We start from the raw sequence: 7,338 nt of genomic DNA, 5'->3' as shown, positions 1-7,338 counted from the left end.
TGGTCCAGCGCAGGCAATCTCATCCGTGAGAGACTTGGTGTTGGTGAGGTAGTCCGCCACGCTTGAGTTGCCCTTCTTCAGATTATGCAGCGCAGTTCGAGTATTGATCGATTGGGCTTGGGTTTGAGCAGCGAACATGGCGTTGATGGCCGCCTAGAACTCGGCCGGCGTCTGAAGTGTGACAACCTAGGCGAGGACTTCTCGGGAGAGGGACCCCATGAGGTACCCTTGTAGCTGTTGTTGATGCGCATACCAGAGAACATGCGCCATATTGACGCATTGCTCTTCTTTCCCGTCCTTGGTGACGGTGATGGTGATCGGTGGCACAGGCTCGCCGGATCAAGGAAGTGTTGCATCTATGTGCCCTTGATTTGCGGCAACACGATGGCCTTCCATAGGAGAAAATTGCTCCTGGTTAGCTTCTCTTGCGGTGGGGATCCAATGGACGGGGCGTGGGTAGTACTGAATGATGGGGCGAAGATGGAGGAGGATGAATTGGTGGTGAGGGCACTCATGGTGCTGACGAGGGCGGAGGAGGTAGTTCCGGTCATGGCTTTCGCTAGGGCTAGATGCAGTGGCGGTGCCAAGAGCAAAATGATGTGTAGTCACTTCCAAGTTGTGTAGTCAAATGTACATACTTTTATGTTTTTTTTGCATGATTTATACTTACTGTATGATGTTTTTGCCAAAGAGCTATGTAGTCAAGTGACTACACGGCCTATACGTGGCTTCGCCACTGGCTAGATGGATTTTCGATCTAGGAGGAAGAGGCTCTGATGACCATGGAAACTATTGATAGGAAGCGTAGAACCCCTGAGGACAGCGTGTGTTGTATTAATAGGAGACAAGCCTTGGCGTACAAGTAGTTAGCGATCGCTAGGATACACCACGAGAGTTTACAGGAGATCGGGAGAAGGTAAAACAGAAGAAGAGATAGAAAAGGATTACAAGAGTTTAAACATCTTTCTGATCTCTGAAACTATTCTAACAAGGGAAGGTTCAGGTCCACACATTGACAAGACTAGTCCATGGCGCGGTGTGGAAGTAGAATGCTAGGGCGTGCTACTGCTGTTGCGGAGGACCAGGCTGGCTGGCGCCGCCATTGCCGCAGCAGCCATTCATATTAGGGGACCCGGACTGATGAGGGGGCTGCGGGGTTACCGGCTTGCTAGACGTTGCGCAGACGAGGCCATGATCTTGGTGGTGCGCGCCATGCAACATTCCCCGAGCTTGAACAAGTTGGTGGTGTTGGCAAACATCTGGTCGTCGAGGAGGCAGAGGTTGGAGGCGGCCCGACTCATCAAGTTAGAGAGGACACCATGGTCGGTGAATGATGATTGGAGAGCTGACTTGGCACATCTCATCAGCGAGAACCTTCAGGTCGGTGTAATAGTCGGAGACGATCATGGTGCCCTGAGGTAGGACTACCCGTATAATTCATGCGAGAGGAGATGGTGCGCAAAGACGGTAGTCAGGGAAGATACCGATGATCACCGTCCAGGTTGTGCACGGCATGCGGTCTGCCCAGATTATAACAGTTTGGATCACCCATGCCACAGACACACAGAGCCAGCGGAGGATAATGGAGTCGATGACAGCTGGACCCATTTGTCAGATTTTGTGTCAACACTGGCTCAATTGAATTTTAGTGTTTTTGAAATTATTTTTACTAAAACCAGTGGTTTTTCGGAAATACGACACTGCATCTAATAGTTCTATAATCATGTACAATCCAAGTCGGAAACGATCCCTATTATCAACTTTGAAACCAACATGCATATAAATTTTATTTTATTTTGTATGATTTTGGTGTTCCTCGCAGCCCTTCTGGCATGCGTAAGCAAAACCAAAATTCAACGAGCCAGAAGTACAACATGAAAAAAAATACTTCAATGAAAAACAAATTATGCCTGATGCAACATCTAAAACCAATTGAGCCTGATGCTCCACTGATATAACTTTCACAGTAGTAGTTAGTCAGGGCACACAATGCAAGCAACATACATAACACTGGATTAACGATAAAACACCATCTTGCTGAACCAAGAGACAGGAAACCGAGCACAAAGTAGTCAACTTCCATGTGGCGGCCACTGCGGCCACCAGCGCCCCAGTTACGTTTCAGGCCCTGTATTGAACCAGCACACTTGTGATGTAACACACAGATCAAGATCAAGGAGTGCGGAAATAAAATGAAAATGAAATGAAGAGGCAGACACACCATCAGACGACATTAACGGCGAAAGGCGTCCGGACCGAGTGCACGCCATCCGACCAGGTGACGGCGCCGTACGCGTACCCCTTCCTGGCCCCGGCTTGAGCGAAGCTCACCTCGTATGACGCCGTGGCCCATCGCCTAGAGAACAGCAACCGCTTAGGCGACACCTTCACCAAGAGGCCCGGCGGCGCCTCGACGGTCACCGCGTACGTCGCGTTAGACTGCCCGACGTTCGTGGCGGTGCGCGACACTGCGAACGGCTTCCCGGCCGCGAGCCGTGGCACCGAGATGGACGGGTAGTTGACGCTCTTCGCGATGAGGTCCGGCGAGGGTGCGCCACGCGGGCAGGTGAACTGGGCGTCGCCGGTGACCTTGCGGATGACCTTGTCCTCGTAGCCCTGGTAGCAGAGGAAGTTGAGGTAGTCCCTTGTGGTGGTGTCGAACACCAGGCCCGGACTGAGCGCCCGAAGCGGTAGGATCTCGCCAGCACCCATGTCGTGTCCGGTGGTCACCGCGCCACTGCTGCTCGCCACCGGCTGTCCAAGGTTGTTCCTCACCGTCGCTGTATCCAGCAACAACCTCGGTTAATCGCTTTAGTTAGAAATGCAATCGACCTCTTTGCTTTGCTTTCACAGAGGCACGCACCTGTGGTCATGAGAGCGGATCTTATGATGGATGGGGACCAGCCCGGGTGGGCCGACTTGAGGAAAGCACCGGCGCCGGCGACGTGCGGGCAAGCCATGGAAGTGCCGGACTTGATGGAGAATGACGAGGGCTTCTTGCCGGCGGGGACGTCCTCCATGTTCATGGGCGGCATCGCGGCGAGGATGCTGACCCCGGGCACCATCAGATCGGGCTTGAGGATGGCTGGCAGCAGGGCCGCGCGCTGAGAAGGACGCCACCACGGGCGCAGGCTTGAACAACCTGACGTCCTTTGTGCGGAGGATCACAGCCGTCGGATTCCTGAAATATCGATAGTTCGATCATCGTTCATTTCAATTCTTTGCAAACATGGACAAAACGTCCATCCGTGACCGTCCAGAGTACTACCCCGTCAAAAAAAAAAAGGATAAGAGGGAGTAGTAATAGGAGCATTTGTTTCATGACTCACTTGGTGGAATTAATGTACTGCAGTATGTGCGCACCGGCAACGGCGCCCACCTGGGAGAAGGGGAAGCTAGCGGTGTCGATCGGTGCCTCCATGGCCTTGTCGTCGATCAACACTAGCCCCCTCGCCCCAGAATCCTCCGCAACAAGCTTCTTTATCCGCCGTGTAATCCTCGAGTCTGTGCCGATGCACACCAAGATCTTCCCGGCCACCTTACGCTTGCGCAGCGATCCCGGATAACAGTTGCTACAGTGCAATGCAATTCATGAGTGATGTGGTGAACAATCGATCAACTCTACAAATTCAAAAGAATGCATGGTCCCTTTGTGTGTATGTACCTTGCCTTAGACGCCGTTGTGCTCCGGGTTGCCGCTTGGGCCCCAAACACCATAGGGTAGCGCTCTCTGTCGAGGCTTCGGTTGGAGAAGTTTATGGCAGCACCCTGACATCCATGGCATGATAATTGACATGCCGCATCGTGTTGATATCGAGGGATAAGAAGCAGTCAAGCATGAAAAACAATGATGATGGCGCACTAGTGTATCGTACCTTGAAGACCTTCCTGTTGCCGAGGACAATGCTGGAGTGGAAGGCGCGGTCGATGGTCGAGGCGGCAACCGTGAGGATCCACGGCGCGGAGTTGACGACAGTGGATGGGTCGGGCCCATCGTTGCCAGCCGAGCAGACCACTAGGACGCCCCTCTGGTGTGCGTGGAATGCTCCGAGTGCGACAGGATCGGTGAGAAGGTCTGGCGTTGTATCGGTAGCGGTCTTGCCAATGGAGATGGAGATCACATCCACCCCGTCACTCACTGCGTCATCGATGGCCTTGAGTAGCGCCGAGCCGGAGCATCCGTTCTCGTCCTCGGTACACACCTTGTACGAGGCCACGCATGCGGCCGGCGCGCCGCCCTTGGCTGCGCCCCAAGCCAAGCCGTAGTAGTCGGCACCCTCCACAATCGCGCCCGTGGCTGTTGACGCACAATGAGTGCCGTGACCAACGTCATCTCGAGGCGAGCCGGTCGACAGCGCCACCCTGGCTAGGGAGGCATTTGGCGCCGCCAAGCCGAGCTGATCGCCGTAGTACCGCGCACCGATGAGTTTCCTGCCAATGCAGGATTGCACATGTTTAATAAGCCTATATGTCATGCGATGCATATTTCAAAAGAAGGGGTGGGGGTGCGTTACTTGTTGCAGCTGCTCTTCTTGAAGCTTGGACCTTCCATGCACAACCCTCGCCACCTCGACGGCACGTCCCCCATCCCGTCGTCATTGAAACTCGGTGACTCCGGCCAAATACCTGTGTCGATGACACCAACGATGACATCACCGGAGGCCTAGGGTGCTCCGCCGTCGGCACGGAAGCCGGACTGCATGTCAAGGAAGTCCCAGGACCGGGTAGTGTGTAGTTGCAGCACGGGGTCTCGGAACACCGACACCATTCTTTCGTGCGCTACGAAACAAAACAAAATCAGCGCATCAACTATATATGCCACCATTAACAAGAAACGAGTAGATGGACTGAAGACCGAACCAGAAAGCGCGAGGGCCTCCTCCTCAGTGAGCTCGGCAGCGAATCCCTCGAACGCATGGTGGTAGCTATGCGTCAGCCACCGTTCCTCCTGGGGTACAATGGACGCAAGCATCTCAAGGTGCGCGGCACGCATCATCTCCGCCAGCTTCACGCCACCACCTCCTGAAGGAGGACTCCCCATGTAGACGACATACGACTGAAATAACAAGGATACCCGACCCAAAATTATGCCATCAAACAAACCAACTTCAAGAGAAATGATATTCTACCTTGCAGTGGACGTGATATCCTGTTCATAAATCTATCATCCATCACTTATTTGAGATTTGTGCCACAATTTCTTGTTTATGTCAAAGTTTGATTTGTTTCACTGAGTTACAAATATATTTGATTAGTTTTTTTCTTGTCGTTTCAAAGTATATATCATAATGTTTTGATGTCTACCAATATATAAGATCGAGCGCACTTGTTTCAGAGTAAATTTGCTAGTACACAATGAAACATTACAATACAGTTTGAAACATGGATACAAACCAATATAGCATTATATATAATACTTTGAAACAAGACAATTTGATTCTCAGAATAAAAAAAGAGAAGAGTAACAAGGCTGCCGCAACATTACCTCTTTGGTGTGACGCGTTACGTGGGGCAGGTTGCAATCAAAAAAGAGAAGGGTAACAAGGCTGCCGCAACATTACCTGTTTGGTGTGCTGTGCTGCTTCCGCTGAGAGTAGGTGGTTGGCGATGAGCAGGAGGAGGAGCTTGAGCAAATGCCAGTGCGCGCGGTTCATCATTGTTCACTAGGACTAGTATGGATGGATCGACGGGGTGCAGCCCAATTTGTAGCCGGAGTTGTTGTTCTTTTTGTAGTTTGTTTAACGGAATCCGAGTCATCGATCACGGAGAGCTTTTATGTTCCTTTTTCACCTGATGCACCACGTGCATCTCTCTCTCTCTCTCTCTCTCTCTCTCTCTCTCTCCCTCTCTCTCTCTAGCTTTAGTTGGTGGCTACCTGCTGCATGATTAGAGCTTAATTACAAGTGAGGTGGTCGCCGATCACCAAGATCCAAGATGCATAGCTAAATATTACTAGTAGATACGATCGAGACGAGTAGTATATATATTGTAGTCCTATATCGCAAGAAAAGTGGCCAATGGTGGCTGATCAGGATCGTAAAGTCGGCCAATATATGCAGAAAATGATCAGTTGCCATGCCGTCGCACGCTTTTACAGCTACCGCATTCATGTGGATAAGTGGCTGTGTTCTACCTAATCGATCTCGGTGGCTCGCATGCACGGCGTCCATCTTATCTGGACCCTTGGTGCTTACCTCGTGTTCTCGTGCTCACGTTGAAAAATGCACAATTAATTGAGAGTTTTTGGATGGGTGATGGATTCGAAGGTATTTTGGAGAAGCAAGGTGGACAAAGGCCACCGAATGCAGTGCAGCAGCCTTATCGAGATCGACGGCATGAATGCGTACACTGATCGCAGCTCAACCAGTCTCGCAAAGTATATCCTTCCTCCCCTTAACTCAGGGCTCAAGCAAGAAAATGCAGGCTCCCTCCTATCAGGCGTAATAAATAACGCCCAGTTCTCCAACTTCTATATCTGCAGTTCTTCATGATTAGCAGAATCGTCTAATGAGAAGTTGAAAGACTCACAGGAAAAGGTCAACCAGGAAAGTGCATGCTGCCGCAAACCACCAAGTCACCAAGCATTCCTTGTAATGGCAGCCTACAAACCTGTAACAACCCGGATGTAATTTACCTTATATGTATCCCAACTTTTGCCATTTCCAGCGCTAAGTTATTTTATTTTCTTGGGTTCGGGTTTTTGTCTCCGTGTGTTGTTGCCTTTGTCATGCATCTCATATCATGTCATCATGTACATTGCATTTGCATACGTGTTCGTCTCATGCATCCGAGCATTTTCCCCGTTGTCCGTTTTGCATTCCGGCGCTCCTATCTCCTTCGGTGCCCCTTTCTACCTCTTTTCGTGTGTGGGGGTTAAACATTTCCGGATTGGACCGAAACTTGCCAAGCGGCCTTGGTTTACTACCGGTAGACCGCCTGTCAAGTTTCGTGCCATTTGGACTTCGTTTGATACTCCAACGGTTAACCGAGGGGCCGAGAAGGCCTCGTGTGTGTTGCAGACCAACACCCCTCAAAAGTGGCCCAAAACCCAGTTAAACCCTCTCCATCATATAGAGCATTCGATCACGATCGCGTGGCCGAAAACCGCACCTTATTTGGAGCTTCCTAGCTCCCTCTACCTATATAAAGGCATCCCCGAAAATCCCGGGTATCCTCTCCCCCCTAACCCTAAATTCCCCTCGCGCCGCGCCGGACGTGTCCGAAGCCGGCCGGACGAACCCACCGCCGCCAACCGTGATCCGCCACGTGGCCTCGCCTCCGTCCCCGCGCCGCCAGGCCCACGCCCGGCCCCCGCGGCCCACGTCGCCCCGCCGCCTC

At 51.8% G+C, this 7,338-nt stretch overlaps 1 pseudogene; it reads right to left on the bottom strand.

Annotated features, from left to right (window-relative positions):
- Positions 1-2,016: 2,016 nt before the first annotated feature.
- Positions 2,017-5,691, bottom strand: LOC123152016 (CO(2)-response secreted protease-like; annotated as a pseudogene).
- Positions 5,692-7,338: the final 1,647 nt, after the last annotated feature.

Source organism: Triticum aestivum, chromosome 7A (genome assembly GCF_018294505.1).
Source record: "Triticum aestivum cultivar Chinese Spring chromosome 7A, IWGSC CS RefSeq v2.1, whole genome shotgun sequence".
Lineage (NCBI taxonomy): Eukaryota > Viridiplantae > Streptophyta > Magnoliopsida > Poales > Poaceae > Triticum > Triticum aestivum.
The sequence above is the reverse complement of the archived record's forward strand: the minus strand, read 5'-3'. Positions and strand labels throughout refer to the sequence as shown.